The sequence below is a fragment of the Symphalangus syndactylus genome, chromosome 13 (genome assembly GCF_028878055.3).
Source record: "Symphalangus syndactylus isolate Jambi chromosome 13, NHGRI_mSymSyn1-v2.1_pri, whole genome shotgun sequence".
NCBI lineage: Eukaryota > Metazoa > Chordata > Mammalia > Primates > Hylobatidae > Symphalangus > Symphalangus syndactylus.
In genome coordinates, this window is record NC_072435.2 from 21,984,684 (window position 1) to 22,009,029 (window position 24,346).

The window sequence follows — 24,346 nt, forward strand, 5'->3', positions numbered from 1 at the left end:
TGAGTTCATAGACCCAATGGGTCCTTCAGCACCATGGACAGGTCACCGTCAATGGTAGGGCTGTGGGATTCTTTTTTTTTTTTTTTTTTGAGAGGGAGTCTCACTCCGTCACCCAGGCTGGAATGCAGTGGCGCCATCTCAGCTCCTCCACTTCCCAGGTTCAAGCGACTCTCTTGCCTCAGCCTCCCGAGTAGCTGGGATTACAGGCACCCACCATCATGCCTGGCTGTTGTTGTATTTTTTGTATTTTTGCACAGATGGGGTTTCACCATGTTGACCAGGCTGGTCTTGAACTCCTGACCTCAGGTGATCTGTCTGCCTCAGCCTCCCAAAGTGCTGGGATTACAGGCGTGAGCCACCGCACCCAGCCTTGTCTAACATTTTACAACTCCGTTTAATCGCCTCCAATCATCTTCTGAATTCAAACACCTGGAACATTATATCTTGCAGAAAAAGCTAAGAAGAGAAAAGGCAAATAAAATCTTAATGTTCCTAGGAAAATAGTTTGGAATTGTGTGCCTTTTGAAAGGATCTTGATTCTGCCATGAGGTTTTGAACAATACTTTGAGAACTAGTGGCCTGAGAGATATACAAATAAGAGACCTGAAAATATAAATGGAGATTATCTGAATATACAAATGAGAGATTATCCATTTGGAAGACTGTGGGACTTCCATACAGTTTATTAGTCTCTACAGCTGCATTTTGCTGGTGCAGAACAGTCCCTCCCCCACTGCCTGTCCTCATTCTAATTCCACCATGAGTCATCTCCAAGGACACTGAGCGTTGCCTGGCAACCAGATTAGCTCCTCCATTCTCTCCCCCTCCGATGAACACGCACAGCATTCCTTCTGCTCCATCCTTACAGCTGCAAGTGTCTGCAGAGTTATCTCTATGCTTGAAATTTAAGGTAAGAACAGTAATATTCAATATCTCCTGACACCACATGAACTAAAGGCTCCAGGGGTTCACAGTCTCCACCTTAGATCCTTCTACATTTCCTTTGCTGACATCTTTGTGGTGCTGGAGTGTCAGTGGTCACCGTGAACAACAGCAATCACCACCTGAAATCAACATGGATGAGGAGTGAGGGTGGCATGGGCCAGTCTGGGTCCAAGGTTTGAGAAGCTGTGCAGTGCCCAATGGGCTTCTCGGTAGTAACAGATCTTAATCTCATAACCAATGACTTTAAACTTGAATACCCATCACAAACATTCAAGTTCTCAAATATACTAGGTTTTTGTTGTTGTTGTTGTTGTTTGTGTGTTTGTTTTTTGTTTTTGAGACGGAGTCTCGCTCTGTCACCGCGGCTGGAGTGCAGTGGCGCAATCTTGGCTCACGGCAATCTCCACCTCCCAGGTTCATGCGATTCTCCTGCCTCAGCCTCCCCAAGTAGCTGGGATTATAGGCGTGCACCACCACGCGCAGCTAATTTTTGTATTTTTAGTAGAAATGGGGTTTCTCCATGTTGGTCAGGCTGATTCTCAAACTCCTGACCTCAGGTGATCTGCCCTCCTCGGCCTCCCAAAGTGCTGGGATTACGGGCATGAGCCACCACACCCGGCCTATACTAGGTTTTTATCCAATCACAGTACACCACACAACCCCGCACACAAATCTAGACACAAGTCAATGTTTAGCATCTCTTCTACTAGACTAATCTTACTAGAGAAATCAACATCAAGAAACATCGTCTAAATCCAAACTTCAGCTTCCACTTTCACATCCTCCCAAAAAGGCCTAATTAAACTCTATTTCTTCTCTTTCCTTATCCGGTCTTTTCTAACTCTATTTTTAGTTATCTAACCTGTTCCCCGAGTACACTCAATCGCAAGATAAATGCTAACAAATACAGATCAACCAGCAATCACCACCAATCAGCATCCGTAACTATACAAGGCTGCCTCACCTATAGAATCTTCACGCAATAATCCTACCTCCTCGCCCTCAAAAATTACACAATTTTCCATAATATACCATAATATAAAAATCACTTGGGCAGGTGAGGTGGCTCATGCCTATAATCCCAGCACTTTGGGAGGCCAAGGCAGGTGGATCACCTGAAGTCAGGACTTCGAGACCAGCCTGGCAAACATGGTGAAACCCCATCTCTACTAAAGATACAAAAATTAGCCGGGCGTGATGGCGGGTGCCTGGAGTCCCAGCCACTCGGGAGGCTGAGGCAGAAGAATCGCTTGAACCTGGGAGGCAGAGATTGCAGTGAGCTGAGATCGTACCACTGCACTCCAGCCTGGGTGACAGATAACGACTCTGTCTCAGAAAAAACAAAATCAATTACAACTTCCACCTCATCATATTCCATCATTCATCCAACTGCTGCCAACTCTAACAACAGCCCTAACAATAAAGCATCCCAGAGGTCAAGACCTGACCCCCATCCATGTGTCAGGATACTCTTCAGTAGCCATTGCCACGGTATAACCAAAGACACATACCATGATTAAGTAATAAGTATTAAAAATGAAAGCAATATTTTTCCTGGCAAAGAAATAAGGAACTACCTCACTGCCATTTCCATGGTCACTATCCGTTAAACAGAATATAACAACCACTGACAGGATTTGGAGAGGTTGAGACACCTACACCGCTGGTGCGATTGTGATGTGACGCAGATGTGATGGGAAACCATCCGACTGTTCTGAGAAAACATAAATAAAATCACCCATGAACCAGCAATTTACCTCTGAATCTTACCCACAAGTTTTGAAAGCAGAGACTCGAAAAGATGTTTGTGCACCCGTGTGTATAGCAGCATTATTCATAATAGTCAAAGTGGAAGCAACTGAAGTCTCCATCGATTGGTGAATGGATAAGCAAGATGGGGTCTATACAGACAATGGCATATTATTCGGGCCTAAAAAGAAAGGAAATTCTGACCCATGCTATGACTTGGATGAACTTTGAGGAACAATGTTCATTGAAATAAGCCCATCACAACCAGACAGAATACTGTATGATTCCAGGTATATGAGGCACTTAGAAGAGTCAGAATTCCTGAATGGAAAATAAAAAGGGTGATTTCCAGAGGCTGGAAGGAGGAGAAATGGAGAGTTATTGCTTAATAGGCACAGAGTTCTTATTTTCCAAGATGAAAGGCGCTCTGAAGAGGAATGGTGCAGATTGTGGCAGAACAAGTGAATGTACTTAATAGTGATGTACACTCAAAATACAGTCATGGCTGGGCGCGATGGCTCACGCCTGTAATCCCAACACTTTGGGAGGCCGAGGAAGGTGAATCACAAGGTCAGGAGATTGAGACCATCCTGGCCAACATGGTGAAACCCCGTCTCTACTAAAAATACAAAAATTAGCCGGGTGTGGTGGCGGGCGCCTGTAGTCCCAGCTACTCGGGAGGCTGAGGCAGGAGAATGGCGTGAACCCGGGAGGCGGAGCTTGCAGTGAGCTGATATGGCATCACTGCACTCCAGCCTGGGAGACAGAGCAAGACTCCGTCTCAAAAAAACAAACAAAAAAAATACAGTCACGAGGTGCATAGTAACATTTCAGTCAATGATAGGTCTCACATATTATAGTGGTCCCATAAGATTACAGTACCAAATTTGTATTGTACCTTTTCTATGTTTAGATACACAAATACCACTGTGTTCCAGGTGCCTACAGTATTTAGTACAGCAACATGCCATGCAAGTTTGTGTCCTAGGAGCAGCAGACTATACCACAGAGCCTAGGTTTGTAGTAGGCTGCACCGTCTAGGTGTTTGTAAGTTCACTCTAAGATGTTCACACACATCAAAATTGCCTAACCACAAAATTCTCAGAATGTATCCCCGTCGTCGATTCACGACTATATTTCAAATGATAAATACCACAGTTTAAAAAAATAAAAAAGGCATATATCACAGGCTTATGATATTAGTAATATATCTTTCACATATTAGTCATAAAATGCTTAAGATGGTAAATGTTGTGTAATGTGTATTTTGCCACAATTGAAAATTGAAAAGTAAAAATGGTAATAATTACAGCCTATTTTTGTCATGGTGCAAGAGTGCCATCTAGTGACAGCAATGATGATTTCATAGGCGTTCTTTCAAATTAGCAGATAAAAGTTAAGATTTGGTTTTTGGTTTTTGTTTTGTCCTGTTTCTTCTTTTTACACAGGGTCTCACTCTGTTGCCCAGGCTGGAGTACAGTGGCGCGACCTCGGCTCACTGCAGCCTCAACCTTCCAGGCTCAAGCGATCCTCCCACCTCAGTCCCCGAGTAGTTGGGACTACAGGCCTGTACCACCACACCGAGCTAATTGTTTTTTGTAGAGAAGGGGTCTCACTATGTTGCCCAGGCTTAAAAATAAGATGAAACTTTAAAATATGTGCGTTTTCACGTTTGTTTATCTGTTTAAGAGGATTTTTTCCCCAAGTGACAACGGTGCACATGGCCATGGTAGGCTCTGAGACTTGGGATGGACCAATGTCATACTCCAGTGGGAATTCTGGCCCTGGCATGGACACAGCTGTGGAGAGAGTGCAGGCTGGGTTTCACATCCCATGTATATGTCATACTCCAGTGGGAATTCTGGCCCTGGCATGGACACAGCTGTGGAGAGAGTGCAGGCTGGGTTTCACATCCCACGTATCCTGTTGAACAGGAGCCGAAGTGCAGAGTACAATACGCATGGCCATCTCCTGCACCCCTGGCTGTGAGCGAGGTCCTAGGAGTGTCTGCATTTTACAGACAACACTGGGCTCAGAGAGGAGAGGTCTCCAGACTGCCTGGCCCTGAGCCCATGCCTCCATCACCTGCTCCAATCCTGTCTCCAAGCATCCTAGGAGGGGCGTCCTGGGCACTTCCCAGACGGATCCTAGGACCTGTCTTGCTCTACCTTTGGAATTGCGCATTTGGGGTGGGCAGGATTCTAATAAGGTTGATATAAGTCAGGAAAGTGGCCTGAGGTTTCTTTATCCACAAATAGTATCTCCTTCAATCACACACACACACACGATGAAAGGTGCCTGGGTTTTGTGGGACTCACACACACACACACACACACACACGCACATGTAGTGGATGAAAGGTGCCTGGGTCTTGTGGGACTCACACGACGTGGGTTTCATAATTGCATGAATCACTGTTTCACGCACAGTCATGTGGACGCAATGGCAGCCTTCACAGCATCACCCGTGAACACACATCCACACACAAACACACTGTTATGGGCTCACTGTTTTCTCCTGAAAACTTATTTGGTGATTCCCTAAACTCCAGAACCTCAGGATGTGACTATCTGGGGTCAAGGCCTTTAAGAGGGGATTAAATGAGGCTTTTGTACTGGCCCTACTCCCATTTGACTGGCATCCTTATAGAGGAAGGAGTTAGACACACACAGTGACACCAGGGATGCATACAAAAAAAAAAAAAAGACATAGTGTGGATGCTGAGAGAATACGGCCACCAAAAAGCCAAGGAGAGAGGCCTGCTGAACACAGGCCCCTTCAACACCTTGATCTTGGGGTCCAGGCTGCAGGACAGGGAGAAAATAAGCTTTTATTAGTATTAGGTTAAGTCACCCAGTCTACCCAGGCCACCCAGTCAGTGGTGTTTTGTTACAGCAGCCATAGCAAATTAATCCACAACCTTCTCACACACTCAGGTGAGCACTCACAACCCTCCTAACTGGTGCACACACTCACAGTCACAAACCCACACACGGGGGGCTTCATCCCCTCTGTGATCACAGTCACACTCGGGCTGTCCTAGAGGGAGTCACACACAATGGCACATGATGTAACACAGCAGACTAAGATGCACACACAACAGCCCATGGTCAAACAGACACAGACACACAGCAAACCTGAACACACACATTCCTGTGGCTCATCCAGGCTGAGATACAAACTTTCAGGTGAAGCGTGACTCATAATCACACATGGAGATACGCAGTCACATCCAACCTCTGTGCCCTAAACTGCACAGAGTCAGAGAGAAACACAGACACACACACACACAGAAGGACACTCAAGGACACACAATCACACAGACATGGGGAGACAAGCCATCCCATAGTTGTACAAGACACTGTCATCTCCATATTATTTTCTGTGGGGAAGAGAAAGAGAGATCAGATTGTTACTGTGTCTGTGTAGAAAAGGAAGACATAAGAAACTCCATTTTGATCTGTACTAAGAAAAATTGTTTCTACTTTGAGATGCTGTTAATCTGTAACTTTAGCCCCAACCCTGTGCTCATAGAAACATGTGCTGTATTGAATCAAGGTTTAATGGATTTAGGGCTGTGCAGGGTGTGCCTTGTTAACAATATGTTTGCAGGGAGTATGCTTGGTAAAAGTCATCGCCATTCTCCATTCTCGATTAACCAGGGACACAATGCACTGTGGAAAGCTACAGGGACCTCTGCCGAAAAAAGTCTGGGTATTGTCCAAGGTTTCCCCCACTGAGACAGCCTGAGATATGGCCTCGTGGGAAAGGAAAGACCTTACATCCCCCAACCCGACACCCGTAAAGGGTCTGTGCTGAGGAGGAGGAGTGAAAGAGGGAGGCCTCTTTGCAGCTGAGATAAGAGGAAGGCTTCTGTCTCCTGCTGGTCCCTGGGAATGGAATGTCTGGGTGTAAAGCTGACCATTTCCATTCGTTCTATTCTGAAATAGGAGAAAACCGCCCTGTGGCTGGAGGCGAGATATGCTGGCAGCAATACTGCTCTGTTACTCTTTGCTACTCTGAGATGTCTGGGTAAAGAGAAACATAAATCTGGCCTACGTGCACATCCAGCCACAGTACCTTTCCTTGAACTTATTCATGATACAGGTTCCTTTGCGCACATGTTTCTCTGCTGACCTTCTCCCCACCTGTCGTCCTTCTACACTCCCCTTGTTAAGATAGTACAAATAATGATCAATAAATACTGATGGAACTCAGGGGCTGGCGCCAGTGCGGGTCCTCTGTATGCTGAGTGCCGGTCCCCTGGGCCCACTGTTCTTTCTCTATACTTTGTCTCTGCAGCAATACTGCTCTGTTACTCTTTGCTACTCTGAGATGTTTGGGTAAAGAGAAACATAAATCTAGTCTACATGCGCATCTGGGCACAGTAGCTTTCCTTGAGCTTATTCATGACACAGATTCCTTTGTCCACATATTTCCCTGCTGGCCTTTTCCCCACCTCTTGCCCTGCCACACTCCCCTCGTCAAGACAGTAAAAATAGTGATCAATAAATACTGAGGGAACTCAGAGACCGCGGCCGGTGTGGTCCCCTGGGCCCACTATTCTTTCTCTGTACTTTGTCTCTGTGTCATTTCTTTTCTCAGTCTCTCGGCCCACCTGACGAGAAATACCCACAGGTGTGAAGGGGCTGGCCCGCTTCAATTTTCTTTTTTTTTTTTTTTTCTGAGATGGAGTCTCGCTCTGTCTCCCAGGCTCGAGTGTAGTGGCGTGATCTCGGCTCACTGCAACCTCTGCCTTCTGAGTTCAAGCAATTCTCCTGCCTCAGCCTCCCAAGTATCTGGGGCTACAGGCTCCAGCCACGAAGCTCGGCTAATTTTTGTATTTTTAGTAGAGATGGGGTTTTGCCATGTTGGCCAGGCTGGTCTCGAACTCCTGACCTCAGGTGATCCGCCCGCCTCGGCCTCCCAAAGTGCTGGGATTACAGGCGTGAGCCACTGCACCCAGCCTATATTATTTTCAATTTATCGTGTAATGGAAAATTGGAGGTATGCTGAGGCCAACAGATGAGGAAGTGACTGTCATTGAAGTAAAGTGTGTTACTCAGTTTCCAGGAGGAAAGAGCCCATCTCAGCTCAGGCAGCCCCACGGGGAAAGCGCCAGGGTATGCCAGGAGGCCGAAGGAGGTGGGTGAAATGTGGATATGGACTAAGTTTCTGTGGAAAGGAAGAAGTGAGGCAGAGTTCATAGGTTAGGGCTGGTCACTTTGGATAACCTCAGTGGGATCTGGGGAAAAGGGCTGTTCTTAGTGGTGTGATACCTGGCCCTGGGGTGAGTATAGCGCCCTGTTAGAGTGGGTGGGGTGTGGGCTCTGGATTGGTGGTTTGTATATAAAAGGCATTCTCTCAAGCAAGTTATTTATCGCCCAAGAAATTGGCTAAAACTAGGAAGGGCCATCCCTGCAAGGTCAACAAGGCCCTGATGTTAAAGCAAATTCTATTCATTGATCTTTTATATACATATTTTTAGTCTCAATCTTATTTGTTTCTGCTTTGCAGTTTATTTACTTTCTTCTACTAATTTTTGGGTTTTGTTTGTTCTTGCTTTCCTAGTTTCTTGAGGTACATCCTTAGGTTGTTGATTTGAAGTCTTTCTTCCTTTCTTTCTCTCTTTGTTTCCTTCTTTCTTCCTTCCTTCCTTCATCTTCCTTCCTTCTTTGTTTTCTTTCTTTCTCTCTCTCTCTCTTTCTCTCTTTCTTTTTTTGAGACAGGGTCTAGCTCTGTCACCCAGGCTGTAATGCAGTGGCACAATCTCTGCTCACTGCAACCTCTACCTCCAAGGCTCAATCAATCCTCCCACCCTAGCCTCCCGAGTAGCTGGGGCTACAGGCTTGCACCACCGCACCTGGCTAATTTTCTGATTTTTCATAGAGACAGGGTCTCGCTATGTTGCCCATGCTGCTCTCAAACTCCTGGTCTCAAGCAATCTACCCACCTCGGCCTCCAAAAGTGCTAGGCTTACAGGCATGAGCCACTGTGCCCAATCTTATTTGAAATGTTTCTTGATGTAGGAGTTTATTGCTATATACTTGCCTCTTAGTATTTTTTTTTTTCCTTTTTGTGGAGAACCAGGTCTTGCCGTGTTGTCCAGGCTGGTCTTGAACTCCTGGGCTCCAGCAATCCTCCCACCTTTGCCTCCCTACAGGATTACAGGCGTGAGCCACCACACCCAGCGTTAGTACTGCTTCAGCTGCATTCCAGAGGATTTGCTATGTTGGGTTTCCATCTGAACTTAAGAAGTAACAAGGAAAACACTTACCTGCTTCAACAGTGCAAGGTGCTTTTGATACAGCTTTTAGAGGCACAGCTCAAACTCTCAGAGTTCATGACCTGGTGGGGGAAACAGGTAAACAGTCAGTTATATCCCCATGAGGGATGGGAACAAGAGAACCAGCATATCTCTTATGACAGCATTGAGGAGGAATTTGTTTTAACAATTATTGATACAGTAGTTGGGGAAAAATTCACAAAGATGATTCTCGGCCGGGCACGGTGGCTCACACCTGTAATCCCAGCACTTTTGGAGGCCGAGGCATGTGGATCACCTGAGGTCAGGAGTTCAAGACCAGCCTGGCCAAAATGGCGAAACCCCGTCTTTACTAAAAATACAAAAAATAGCCAGGTTTGGTGGTGGGCGCCTGTAATCCCAGCTACTGGGGAGGCTGAGGCAGAAGAATTGCTTGAACCTGGGAGGCGGAGGTTGCAGTGAGCTGAGATAGAGCCACTGTACTCCAGCCTGGGCAACAAGAGCAAGACTCCATCTCAAAAAATAATAATAATAATAATAATAATAAATAAGATGACTGTTTACTTTCTCTTATTTGTCACATTATTAAAATAAAATCATATTTCATATTTATGGTAGAAATGCCCAAAAGCCCCCACCTAGCTACCATTTCTTGATTCTTACCATGTCTTGGTGGGCACCAGGTCAAATCCTTCCCCACCCCCAGCACCCATTTCTAGGTGAAGGAGGTGGGCTCAGAAGGACAGGTGTCTTCCCCAGGATCACCCACATCATGAATGTTGGGGCTGGGGTTTGTGAACTCAGGAATCTACATTTGACTTTCCCATCTAAGAATGTTAAACTCATCCTATGATCTTCCTTTCCAGATACCGCCATCCCCACCCCCGCTGGCCCCCCAAAAAGAATTTAAACTTATCCTATATAAAGGGAATTCTCTGGAAGGCTGGGTACAAATAGCTCAATCTACCTTTCACTGAAATTCTTCACTGGGTTAATTATGGTAGACAGTGTGAAAAATTGATAACAGCAAGACAGACCTGAATTACATTTCCCATGAGAATTTAGAGCCACAGAAACAACTGGATAGCTTCATAAGAATTTGACATCGTGTATGAAAAGTACCAAGTGTGCACATTCCTTCCACCCAGCCAGCTGATAGCTAAACACTTAACTTAAGAAAGCAATTTTTAAAGTTTTTCATCTCAGGCCAATTTTATATTTTTTAAATATATTGAGAACCCCTAAAACTTTTTTCTTTGTATGACCTATATTTACATACAATTATATATTGAAGCTGAGAAAATTATACATTTAAAACTTTAAAATAATAATCTTATTATATATTAACATTTCACAATTTTTGTAGGCAATTATATAGTATTTTCCAAAGAATTAGTAATAAAATTAGCATTGTCTTACATGTTTGCAAATTTCTTTAATGTTCACCTTACTACAAGACAGCTAGGTTCTCAAATCTGCCACTTAATTCAAACATTTGGAGCATTACATCATGCAGGTAAATTGAAAAGTCGGTAGGCAAGTAAATTCTTAATTTTCTTAGGAAAATGTTGGGAATTATGGACCCCCAAAAGGGTCTTGATTCCCTCAGAAGTCCTTAAACTACATTTTGGGAACTACTGGCCTAAAAGTATGCAAACAGTAGACATGAAAAAATCAGTGGAGACCGTCTTAATATACAACTGAGGGTTTTGGTTTTGGGGGGTTTTTTTTGTTTTGTTTCGTTTTGTTTTTTTGAGACGGCGTCTCGCTCTGTCGCCAGGCTGGAGTGCAGTGGCGCGATCTCAGCTCACTGCAATCTCAGCCTGCCGGGTTCAAGTGATTCTCCTGCCTCAGCCTCCCGAGTAGCTGGGATTACAGGCACCCGCCACCACGCCCGGCTAATTTTTGTATTTTTACTAGAGACAGGGTTTCACCATATTGGCCAAGCTGGTCTCAAACTCCTGACCTTGTGATCCGCCCGCCTCGGCCTCCCAAAGTGCTGGGATTACAGGCGTGAGCCACTGCACCCGGCCTTTTTTGCAAATTTATTTAATGTTCGCCTTAGTACAAGACAGCTAGATTCTCAAATCTGCCACTTAAACATTTGCAGTATTACATCATGCAGATAAATTGAAAAGTCGGTAGGCAAGTAAATTCTTAATTTTCTTAGGAAAATGTTGGAAATTATGGAACCCCAGAAAGGGTCTTGATTCCCCCAGGAGTCCTTAAACTACATTTTGGGAACTACTGGCCTAAAAATATGCAAACGGTAGACATGAAAAAATAAGTGGAGACCGTCTGAATACACAACTGAGAGGTTATTAATTAAAGAAATTAATTTCTAATTTCTACATCTAAATTACTTTCCTGAGTCTCTGCAGCTACATTTGGCTGAGGCAGAATAGCCCTTCTGCCACTGCCTGTTCTCACCAGAGTCCCCTGTGGGGCGTCTCCGCGTTGCTAGGCGACCAGGGGAGCTCTTCCCTTCTCTTCCCCTCCAATGAACACCTCCTGCTTTTCTGCCCCTCTATCCCCACAGCTGCAACTGTCAGCCCAGGTACTCTGATTCTTTCAATTTTAGGGAAGCATAGCAGTATTAGACATCTGACACACATGAACCTCCACGTCCAGGGGTTCACAGTTTCAGCCTAAGTTCTCTCTACATTCCTTTGCTAACATCAAGATTTGTGATGCTGGGTTGGCAGTGTTTGCTGTGAATCAAACACGTGAAAATCAACAAGGATGAGGAAGTGAGGGTGGCATAATCCAGTCTGATGCCAAGGTTTAAGAAGGTATAGAATGCCCAGCAGGCACACACATTCTACTATTATTATTATTTATTTATTTATTTATTTATTTATTTATTTTGAGACAGAGTCTCGCTCTGTCCCCCAGGCTGGAGTGCAGTGGCGTGATCTCGGCTCACTGCAAGCTCCACCTCCCGGGTTAAGCCATTCTCCTGCCTCAGGCTCCCAAGTAGCTGGGACTACAGGCGCCCGCCACCACGCCCGGCTAATTTTTTTTTTCTTTTGTATTTTTAGTAGAGACGGGGTTTCACCGTGCTAGCCAGGATGGTCTCGATCTCCTGACCTCATGATATGCCCGCCTGGGCCTCCCAGAGTGCTGGGATTACAGACGTGAGCCACCACTTCCAGCCACACATTCTATTATTAAGCAATTACGACTGAAAAAATTTAAAAAATCATTATCTTTGCAAATAAGAAACCACCTCACTTTCATCAACATGGCTATTATCCATAAAACACAATGTAAGACATATTGGCAGGATTTGGAGAAACTGGAACTCTTCTGCCCTGCTGATGGGAATGTGGTATGATGCAGTCATTCTGGAAAATGGTCTGAAGGTTTCCGAAAAAAATTAAAAATAAAATTGTCATGTGATCCAGCAATTCTAATTCTAGATAAAGACCTTAAAAATGGAAAGCAGTGGGCCGGGCACGGTGGCTCACGCCTGTAATCCCAACACTTTGGGAGGCCGGGGCGGGTGGATCACAAGGTCAGGAGATCGAGACCATCCTGGCTAACACAGTGAAACCCCGTCTCTACTAAAAATGCAAAAATTAGCCGGGTGTGATGGTGGGCGCCTGTAATCCCAGCTATCCAGGAGGCTGAGGCAGGAGAATTGCTTGAACCTGGGAGGTAGAGGTTGCAGTGAGCCAAGATTGCACCACTGCACTCCAGCCTGGGAGAAAGAGTGAAACTCCATCTCAAAAAAAAAAAAAAAAAAAAAAGTAAATATTATGTGATGTATTTTTTACCACACATCTAAAAATAAAAAGTTAAAATCATATGCTCATGGTTTACTATTAGGGGAAAATACTTAAGATGGTAAATTGTATGTTATGCGTATTGTCCCACAACTCAAAATCAAAAAGTGAAAAAAAAATTTAATGAAAGCTAGTTTTTTAATTATGCAAGACTGCCATCTAGCGATAGCAAGGCTGCTGGATACGTCCATTTGCAGCACCTGAAATTTAGAAGAAAAAAAAAACAAAATATTTTCAAAATGGGTATGCTGATATTTGGGGGGTTGTTTTGTTTAATAAGATTTTTCCCAAATTCGCCAATTGTGCCGACGCAGTGTGTAGGGTGTGGGACTTTGGATAGATTGATGGGATGCTGTAATGAGAATCCTGCAGCCCCGGCATGAACACAACTTGGAGAGAGTTCATGCTGGATTTTACATCCAGCTCATCTCCCTGGATGCTTGCCTGAGTGCAGAGTACAATATGCACAGCCATTCCCAGCAGCCCTGGCTATGAACACAGACCTAGCAGTGTCTGCATTTGACAGAGGAGGACACTGGGCTCAGAGAGGGGACGTCTCCAGGCTGTCTCCTCCACCACCTGTCCCCATCCGGTCTCTGGACATTCAAGGAGGGGAGTCCTGCTGGCAACATCTGAAAGTTACCCTGTATGATCTGAAAGGGGGAGAAACCAGTTGCAGGAATTCCCCACCTCCTTTCCCAGAAAACTCATGAATAACCCACCTGTCATTTAGCATATGATCAAGAAATAATCATAAAAACAGCCAACCAGCAGCCCTTGGGGCTGCTCTGCCTCTGGAGTAGCCACGCTTTTATTCCTTTACTTTCTTTTTTTTTTTTTTTTTTAGACAGAGTCTCACTCTGTCACCCAGGCTGGAGTACAGTGGCGCGATCTCAGCTCACTGCAGCCTCCGCCTCCTGGGTTCAAGTGATTCTCCTGCCTCAGCCTCCCAAGTAGCTGGGATTACAGGCGCCCACCACCATGCCCAGCTAATTTCTTTCTTTCTTTTTTTTTTTTTTTTTTTTTTGTATTTTTAGTAGAGACAGGGTTTCACCATGTTGGCCAGGCTGGTCTCGAACTCCTGACCTCAGGTGATCCTCCTGCCTCGGCCTCCCAAAGTGCTGGGATTACAGTCGTGAGCCACCTGCCCAGCCTTATGCTTTACTTTCTTAATAAACTTGCTTTCACTTCGCTCTGTCAGCCCACTCTTGAATTCTTTCCTGCGCAAAGCCAAGAGCCTACATGGCCTCCTGGGCTGAATCCCGATTTGGGGATTTACACTGTGACACTGACCCCTCCCAGAGGAGAGATCCAAGGCTGTCTTGCTTTGGGCCTGGGCATCTGTGGTTTGGGCGGAGTCCTAATAAGGCAGATGCGGAACAAGGAAAACGGCCTGAGACTCCTTGGTTGTCCATGGAGAGTCTCCCAAACTCCCCTTCAGCCATACACTTGCGCGTGCACACACACACACACACACACACACGGACAAGGAGATGCTTCTGGGTTTTCAAGAGCTCACAGAAAATGGAATTCATAGTTATTTCCATCGCACAATCTTCTACACAATAGGGAGACAGGTCAGCAGAGGGCTGCCATTGAAAAGATGGTTGTTCACATTCACGATGAGAGGGACACACCATGTCACTCAGGGTCACGTGAGGAGCTACAGGGTCATGGGGAAGGGGGAGGCAGAGGGCTGTGGGGAATGTGGACATGAGCCTCTATTTTATTTTTCTTGGGAAGGAACAAGGAAGTCAATGCAGGCGTGCTTAGGAGTGGCTGGTTTAAATAATTCCAGTGACTCTGGGATACACTGGCTGTCTGACAATTGTCCCCGAGTGATTAGGGCAGGTGGACAGCGTCCTGAATTGTGAGCACCTGATAAAGCAGGAGGTTAAGTGTAGGCTCTGGGTTGGCAGTTCGCGTATGAACGGCAAAGCTCTTCGGTGAGTGGTTTATCAGCTCTGAAAATTGACTAGGCCTCGGAGGGGCAGTCCCTGAAGGGTCATCAAAGTCACAGATATCAAAACATCAGAACACAGAAAGTAAAAGGCTGGTTGGTACAAACATCCTCACAAAAGTCCCCTGCTCCTTGGGCATCTTACCCTCTGTGGATTTGCAATGTCACCCTCACCAACACCAACTCCATCTGCATTTCAGGTGATTTAATATTCAGGTGGAGGAGTTATTTAGAAACAGGGTGACCACCCCCAAGGGACAGTTGACAAGGTCTGGACATACTTTGGTGGACATAAGTGAAGGGGGGACTAGTGACATCCCCTGGGTAGAAGGCAAGGATGCTGCTCCCTACCCTACGATGCAGAGAACATCCCTCCCTACAACATACAGAATTCTCAGCCCTAATTTTCTTACAGTATAATAATAATGTAAGTTCTGGGGGTACATATGCACAACATGCAGGTTTGTTACATAGGTATACATGTGCCACGTTGGTGTGCCGCATCCATCAACTCGTCATTTATACGAGGTATTTTTCCTAATGTTATCCCTCCCCCAGCCCCCCACCCCTCGACAGGCCCCAGTGTGTGATGTTCCCCACTCTGTGTCCATGTGTTCTCACTGATCAGCTCCCACCTACAAGTGAGAACAGGCGGTGTTTGGTTTTCTGTCCTTGTAATAGTTTTCTCCGCCCTAATTTTCAATATTGCCAGGGTAGAGAAGCTCTAATCCTCCCAACACTCTTGACTGTCTACGTACTGACCTCCCGTCCTCCAGGGCTATTGTCTAAACTCCCTCAGCCATCCACTCCCATCTGGCTTGTTAATACCATGACCAAAATTCCTCCATCCCCCCAGTCCCAGTATCCCATCTCCAGCACCACCTCTCACCTTGCAGGTAGCTTCCTCTGCACACCTGATGCTATTCCTCTGCACACCTGATGCTACTATCCATTCAGTCCTTGAAGATCAGTGCTCCATTGATTAAACTATTTGCTGCTACCATCCATTCGGCCCTTGAAGATCAGCACTGCATTGATTACACTATTTGCTGCTACCATCCATTCGGCCCTTGAAGATCAGTGCTCCATTGATTGAACTATTTGCTGCCACCATCCACTCGGCCCTTGAAGATCAGCACTCCATTGATTACACTATTTGCTGCTACCATCCGTTCAGCCCTTGAAGATCAGCACTCCATTGATTAAACTATTTTCCACTGACCTTCACTCCCAACCCCAGGTTACCTTCTGTGGTCAGTCATTCAAATTAATTCCTTCTACACGGACTCAGGTCTCTGTTTCATGTTCTTTCATGCGATTCTTTCGGAAAGCCCCATCCCTGCTGGGCTCTGACTCTGCCTGCTCCATCTCTCACTCCTACAGCTGTAGCGGGTTAGGGAGGAACAGCCCCTCCTCCACGGCCTTCTTCCACTCCAACTCACGGTGGATCCTCTCCAGGGACGCTGAGCACAGCCTGGAAACAAGGCCAGCTCCCCCATTCTTTCTCCCTCCAATAGACATGGCATCGTTTTACGTTTTTGCATACCTTGTTCATGTCCCCGTTACTACAAGATGGCTAGATTCTCTAATTGACTACTTAATTCAAACACTTACATTACATCATACAGAGACAAAGAAAAAGAAAAGGCAAATATTTTTTTTTTTTTTTTGAGATGGAGTCCTGTTCTGTTGCTCAGGATGGAGTGCAGTGGCGTGATCTCAGCTCACCTCAACCTCCACCTCCTGGGTTCAAGGGATTCTCCTGCCTCAGCCTCCTGAGTAGCTGGGATTACAGATGCCCACCACCACACCCGGCTAATTTTTGTATTTTTAGTAGAGATGGGGTTTCACCGAGTTGGTCAGGCTGGTCGCGAACTCCTGACATCAGGTGATCTGCCTGCCTCAGCCTCCCAAAGTGATGGGATTACAGACATGAGCCACTGCGCCCAGCCAAAGTGTTAATGTTGGTGTTAATGTCCAAAATACTTTGGAATTGTGAACCACCTTAAAGAATCTTGATTCCCCCAGGAGTCCTTGAACTACATTTTAGGAAAAGCTAACCTGAGAGATATACAAATAATACGTGAAAGTATAAACGGAAGCCATCTGAATATAAAATCAGGAGATTATTTAAAAGAAAAACAAACGAACTGTGGGACATCCACATCACTTTCCTGTTCTCTGCAGCTGCATTTGGCTGGGGCAGAATCGCCCTTCCCCCGCTACCTGTTCTCACTCTGTTTCCATAGTGACTCGTCTCCAAGGACACTGCATGTTGCTAGGCAACCAGACCAGCTCCTCCATTCTCTCTCCTACCCCCACTAATTCCTACTTTGCTTCTGCTGTTCTATCCTCGCAGCTGCAACCCTGCACCCAGGTAATGTTAAATTTGAGGGAAACACAGCATAGTTGACATCTGACACCACATGTAATTCTCCAAGCTACAGGTGTCACAGTGTGAACACTAGCGTGTCCACGTTTCCTTTGCTGACATCACATGTGCGTGATGCTGGGGTGTCCGTGCTTGCTGTGAAGAAAAGCAATTGTCACATGAAAACTAACAAGGATGAGGAAATAAGGGCGACATGGCCTAGTCTGAGTCCAAAGTTTGGGAAGTCACGGAGTGCCCAAAAGATACACACATCCTATTATTAAGTAATTGTCACCACGGCAGAAGGAAAGTAATTTTATTTTTCCTTTCAAAAATAAAAAAGCAATCACCAACACCCATTAACATGGCTACTATCCATTACGTAGAATGTAGCAGGTGTTAGCAGGGTTTGGAGAAATTGGAACCCTTCTGCACTGGTGTTGGAAATACGACATGATGCAGGGGCCGTGGAAAACAGGAAGATGGTTCCTGATACATTAATAGTAAGATTACCATCAGACCCAGCAATGCCACTTCTGAGTATATACCAGAAAGATTTGAAAGTGACAATGAAGAGATATTTGCACAAACATATTCATGGCAGCATTAATCATAATAGTCAAAGGCGGAAGCAGCCCAGGTCTCCATTAAAAGTAAACGGGTAAACAAAATATCATGTCTATATACAATGGAATTTTACTCAGCCTTTTTTTTTTTTTTTTGAGTCTTGCTCTGTTGCCCAGGCTGGACTGCAATGGTTCAATCTCAGCTCACTGCAACCTCCGCCTCCCGGGTTCAAGTGATTCTCTGCCTCAGGCTCCCGAGTAGCTGGGATTACAGGCACCTGCCACCATGCCTGGCTAATTTTTGTCTTTTCAGTAGAGACAGGGTTTCACCATGTTGTCCAGGCTGGTCTTGAACTCCTGACCTCGGATCCACCTGCCTCAGCCTCCCAAAGTGCTGAGATTACAGGCGTGAGCCACCGCGCCCGGCCGATCCTATCTTTATTTTATTTAAAATGTTTACCACTTATTTTTTAAAGTATGGCATTAGAATATGATTTATCTTGGTCACTGAGTTTCTTGGAGATGAGATGAGATGTCCCAGCTCAGAAAAGACAAGAAAATTGGGGCAAGTTCCTCCTTCCTTCATCTTTTGTTTATTTAGAACCCCTGTGGATTGGATGATGCTCAGCCACATGGGGGAAGGTCATATGGTTTATTCAGTTCGCCAGTTCAAATGCTAACCTCTTCTGGAAACATCATCACAGACTCACCCAGAAGTAATGTTTATCTGGGTATCCCATGGCCCAGCTGCCACACAGAATTAACCTCACAGTAATAATTATCATCATCACCATCACTATCATCACCACCACCATCACCATCTTCATCATCCTCATCACCATCACCACCACCATCATCATCACATTTTATTTTATTTTATTTTTATTTTTATTTTATTTTGAGAAAGAGTTTCGCTCTTGTTGCCCAGGCTGGAGTGCAATGGCGCAATCTCGGCTCACTGCAACCTCTGCCTCCCAGGTTCAAGCAATTCTCCTGCCTCACCCTCCCGAGTAGCTGGGCGACAAATCACTGCATTCCAGCCTGGGCGACAGAGGGAGACTCCATCTCAAAAAAAAAAAAAAAAAAGACAATAAAAATAAAGATAAGATTAGTGATTTTTTCCCTTTGTCTTAGGCTTCAACTTGCACATGGCCAGTATGTGTTTCATGAAACTCTACAACTAGCAGTGCGCACCACGATTTTAAAATTACATTCGTTCATCTCATTTTCTCCTGTCTTCAGTCTGAGATTGAACACCAGCAACGGCCCTGGTTCTTTCATGTAACATATTATGTTTTGTAAATTAACAAAAAAATAACATCTTTATTCTTTACTCAGATTATAGCACTTGAATACACTGTATTTGAATTACATTAATTGGTTCTCCAAATTTGCAAATAGTAATGCCTATCATTTTTAACTATGTGGTGTAAGAAAGAGGCAGTAGCAGGCTCCATCTATAAAGGGCTTTATTCTATGAACAAACAATATGCATCATCATCATTATTATTATTACTTAAGAGACAGAGTCTTGCTCTGTCGCCCAGGCTAGAGTGCAGTGGTGCAATCATAGCTCACTGCAGCCTTGAACTCCAGGGCACAAGCAATCCTCTTGCCTCAGCCTCCTGAGTAGCTGGGACTACAGACATGCACCACCATGCCTGGTAATTTTAAAATTTTTGTAGAGATAAGGGTCTTACTATGTTGCCCAGGCTGGTCTCAAGCAAGTCTCCTGCCTCAGCCTCCCAAAGTGGTGGGATTACAGGCGTGAGTCACTGCACCCGGTCACATCATAATGTAATTTTAATTTTAGTCAGTGCTGTGGAGAGAAGCAGAGGGTGCAAAGCACAAGAAGAAGTGAGGGAATCCTCGTAAGGAAACTGGGAGGAAGTGCCCCCTGAGGAAGGAAAGTCAGGCAAGGAGGAGAGGGAGGCAGGGTCCAGGCAGCGAGAAAAGCATGTGCAAAGGCCCTGAGGTTGGAAAGGCACGCACATAGGCCTTGCCATATTCGTGGGATATGCAGGGAGCCTCTGTGGCTGGATGGTTCAAGGTGAGAGGGGCACACCCACTAGGATGATCATAATAATAAAAAAGAAAAAGGCTGGGCGCGATGGCTCACGCCTGTAATCCCAGCACTTTGGGAGGCCGAGGTGAGTGGATCACCTGAGGTCAGGAGTTCGAGACCAGCCTGATCAACACGGTGAAAACCCGTTTCTACTAAAAATGCAAAAATTAGCCAGGCATGGTGGTGGGTGCCTGTAGTTCCAGCGACTCAGAGGCTGAGGCAGGAAAATCGCTTGAACCCAGGAGGCGGAGGTTGCAGTGAGCTGAGATTGTGCCATTGCACTCTAGCCTGGGTGACAGAGCGAGACTTTTTCTCAAAAAATCAAATAAATAAATAAATAAATAAATAAATAAATAAAAATAAATGCTGGGCGCGGTGGCTCACACCTGTAATCCCAACACTTTGGGAGGCCGAGGTGGGTGGATCACGAGGTCAGGAGATCGAGACCATCCTGGCGAACATGGTGAAACCCCGTCTCTACTAAAAATACAAAAAAATTAGCCGGGCATGGTGGTGGGCGCCTGTAGTCCCAGCTACTTGGGAGGCTGGGACAGGAGAACGGCGTGAACCCGGGAGGCGGAGCTTACATTGAGCCAAGATCGCACCACTGCACTCCAGCCTGGGCGACAGAGCGAGACTCCATCTCAAAAAAACAAACAAACAAAAACCATTTCACAGATAAGGCACAGGGAGGTTAAAGCACTTGAAGGAGTTTTCAGGGGGCACCAAGACGCTTGCACTTCAGGTGTTCCCTGTGCAAGGACTATTCCTGCGGGGAGGGTGGGAGTAAAACTGGATTTCCTGGGTCTGCAGGGCTGAGGACCCCAACCTGACTTAGAGTGACTTCTTCATGGCCCCTCTCCCTTCCCCCTTGATCCCAGAGCCTTCCACTGGAATCTTCTTTTTTTTCCCCTATTTTTAAAGGGATAGGTTAGATCTGAGCAGGTTGTGTCCTTCCTTCCGTGATGCAATAGTGCCCTCAAGTGATTCAATGAAGCTTGACATGTATCTTTGCAGGTGACTAAAGAACAAAATAACATTTATCGTGGTTTACATTTGGCCTACTTCCTTTTTTCTTTTGATTTTTTTTTTTTTCGGTAAAGTAGGACTTGGTGATCTTTCCTAATTGTACTTAGAACCGACATTTATCTCATCAGTCTTCCTCAGTCATTTCTCTCTACATACCCCTTCCTGCCCACTCCCCATAAGACTCCTGCTAAGGGTGAGTTTTATGGGCCAACCTGGTTGGGGTCCAGTGCCTGGTAATCCAATCACATGCTAATCCAGGCGTAGCTGTGAAGGTATCTTGTAGATGTGGTTATCATCTACAACCAGTTTTTTTTTAAGAAAAGGTTGCCCTCGGTAATGTGGGTGGACTTCATCCAATCAGTTGAAGGACTTCCGAGTAAAACTCAGGGCTTCCCAGAGAAGAGGAAATCCAGCCTCAAGATTTCAGCATCAATGTCTGCTTGAGTTTCCACCTGCTGGCTAGCCCTACAAACCAACTCCCGCAACTGCGTGAGACAGTTCCTTAAAATAAATCTCAATCTCTGCATACATTAGACGATAGATAGATGGATAGATAGATAGACAGACAGATACATGATAGATAGATAGATAGATAGATAGATAGATAGATAGATAGATAGATAGATACAGGTATATATACACACATATATCTGAATTTCCTGGGTCTGCAGAGCTGAAGACCCCAATCTGGCTTAGAGTGACTTTTTCATGGCCCCCCTCCCTTCCCCCTCGATCTCAGAGCCTTCCACCAGAATCTCTATTATATATGTATACATATAGACAACACAGAGAGAGATAAGAGAAAAATTTTAAGGAATTGGCTCACATGATCAATTTATATCTATTAATAATATATATATGGATAGGTACATAGTATCTCCTATTGATTCTGTTTCTGAACCCAGACTGATACAGCTTCACATTCTATTTATTATATCACCCATTTTTTAAAACTGGTAAAAACCATGTTCACGGAAACATCGTTTATCACAGCAAGAATCTGAAAATCGCATACATGTTCTTGAATTGAATATCAGCTATATAAATGTACGGCGCAAGTTTTGCACATGCCACCTCTGAATTTTTCCTTTTTTTTCTTTTCTTTTCTTTTTTTTTTTTTGAGATGGAGTCTCGCTCTGTTGCCCAGGCTAGAGTGCAGTGGCGCAATCTCGGCTCACTGCAAGCTCCGCCTCCCGGGTTCACGCCATTCTCCTGCCTCAGCCTCCCAAGTAGCTGGGACTACAGGCGCCCGCCACCATGCCCGGCTAATTTTTTGTATTTTTAGTAGAGACGGGGTTTCACCGTGTTAGCCAGGATGGTCTCAATCTCCTGACCTCATGATCCCCTCACCTCGGCCTCCCAAAGTGCTGGGATTACAGGCTTGAGCCACCGTGCTTGGCCGAATTTTTCTTTTACCAATAAAGAATAGAGAAATTCCAGTCATAGTTGGGAATACATTTTAGCATGAGGATAATTTTTTTTTTTTTTTTGAGATGGAGTTTTGCTCTTGTTGCCCAGGCTGGAGTGCAGTGGCTCCATCTCGGCTCACCGCAACCTCCGCCTCCCGGGTTCAAGCAATTCTCCTGCCTCAGCCTCCCAAGTAGCTGGGGTTACAGGCATGAGCCACAATGCCCAGCTAATTCTGTATTTTTAGTAGAGACAGGGTTTCTCCATGTTGATCAGGCTGGTCTCAAACTCCCGACCTCGGGTGATCCGCCCACCTCAGCCTCCCAAAGTGCTGGGATTACAGGCGTGAGCCACCGCGCCCGGCCAGCATGATAATAATTCTATCTTAAGGGGGTTGACTCTTATGGGAAAGGTTTGGAAATAACATCACTTGAGTAATTGAAAGATCTTTGCACATTTTTATTAGAGGGGTGTTTGTAATTACACACTCCAGGCTGTATCCAACTCACCACATGTGTGTATGTGCACGTGACAGATTGCAAAACTGGTCCTAGTATTCCGCCCGTCCTTGAATCCATTCCCTTTGCCCTGCGGCCATTTTCCCACCCCTCAAATCTGGGCTGCACCTGTGGTTTGCTTTGGCCAGTAGCTTGTAGTGGAAGTGCAAAGCTGTCAGTACAGAGCCTTGTGCTCAACGGGCTTGACGGTTCCTAGTAACTCTCTCGCAACCCTGCCAGGCTGCCATGGAAATGACCCTAGGCTGTCCTGGCGGAGGATGAGAGGCTACAGATGGGCCAGCTGCCGCTCAACCCAGCTCAGCACAGATGCACAAGTGGGCCCAGCCAAGACAGAAGAACTACTTGGTTAAACCCAACCCACAGTGCCGACCCACAGCTGATTAAGTAAATGAAGCATGGAGGTTGTTTAGCCTCTATATCAGTGAGCTTGGGCTGCCGTAACAAAGCGCCACAGACTGGGTCACCTAAACAACAGAAATTTATTCTCTCCCAGTTCTAGAGGCTGAAATCCTAGATCAAGGGGCCAGGGCCGGACGCAGTGGCTCAGGCCTGTAATCCCCGCACTTTGGGAGGCTGAGCAGGGTGGATCACCTGAGGTCAGGAGTTTGAGACCAGCCTGACCAACATGGCGAAACCCTGTCTCTACTAAAAATACAAAAATTAGGAATAATTTAGGAAGGCTAACAGAATTCCTTCAGAGCAGGCACCTTAAAATAATGCTGGCCAGATAGTAAATGCCATGTGCATGTCAACTATTAATATTAAAATTATTTAAGGCCGAGGTGGAAGGATTAGAGTTCAAGACAAGCCAGGGCAACATAGCAACACCTCATCTCTACAAAAAATAAAAGTTAAAAAAAATTTGCCAGTGTAGTGGCACACGCCTGCAATCTCAGCTACTCAGGAGGCTAAGACAGGAGGATCACTAGAGCTGGGGAGGTCGAGGTTGCAGTGAGCCGTGATTGTACCACTGCACTCCAGCCTGTGCAACAAAGCGAAACTGTTTCTAAAAAATAAAACTAAAAAGTAAAATGAAATTATTCATCTATGTTAATGGATTTGCCACCTTCTTTGCCATAGACTGGAATGACATCAGCTACCTGAGACCAAAAGAAAAGTGTGGGTTGCAAACCCTGGCACCTACCTTTTTAGATTGCGCAGCCTGTAGCAGGGACTTGGCCTGTCTGAACCTCAGCTTCCTTCTTTCTTCTTTTTTTTTTGAGACGAAGTCTCGCTCTGTCACCCAGGCTGGAGTGCAGTGGTGGGATCTCAGCTCACTGCAACCCCCGCCTCCCAGGTTCAAGCCATTCTCCCGCCTCAGCCTTCCAAGTAGCTGGAAGTGCGTGCCACCATGCTTGGCTAATTTTTGTATTTTCAGTAGAGACGGGGGTTTCGCCATATTGGCCAGGCTGGTCTCAAACTCCTGACCTCAGGTGATCCACCCGCCTCGGCCTCCCAAAGTGCTGGGATGACAGGTGCCCGGACTCAGGTTCCTTCTTTCTAAGCCTGTGGGCTCGGCCCCATGCCCTGAGCAAGAAAAATGTCCCACCCCTGAGATACTGGCTGCGCCCACCGCCATGCACTGAAGCTGTAGTGAGCGGGGATCGGGCCAGCAGCCCGGCGCTCCTCGGGCCAGCAGCCCGGCGCTCCTCGGGCCAGCAGCCCGGCGCTCCTCGGGCCCCC

At 45.8% G+C, this 24,346-nt stretch overlaps 1 long non-coding RNA gene across 2 annotated transcripts in view; it reads right to left on the reverse strand.

Annotated features, from left to right (window-relative positions):
• Positions 1-24,316, reverse strand: part of LOC129461203 (uncharacterized) — a 108,217-nt gene extending 83,901 nt beyond the window's left edge. Inside the window, exons 1-2 of one of the 2 annotated variants that reach the window (XR_008650419.2) lie at positions 23,808-24,316; positions 8,972-9,042 (exon numbers count right to left, since the gene is read on the reverse strand). This is a non-coding gene — a long non-coding RNA (uncharacterized lncRNA). Of the gene's footprint in view, positions 1-8,971; positions 9,043-15,596; positions 17,059-23,807 lie in introns of those variants that run through there. The other variant, XR_010115196.1, reaches the window with a different exon arrangement.
• Between the last annotated feature and the right edge of the window lie 30 nt (positions 24,317-24,346).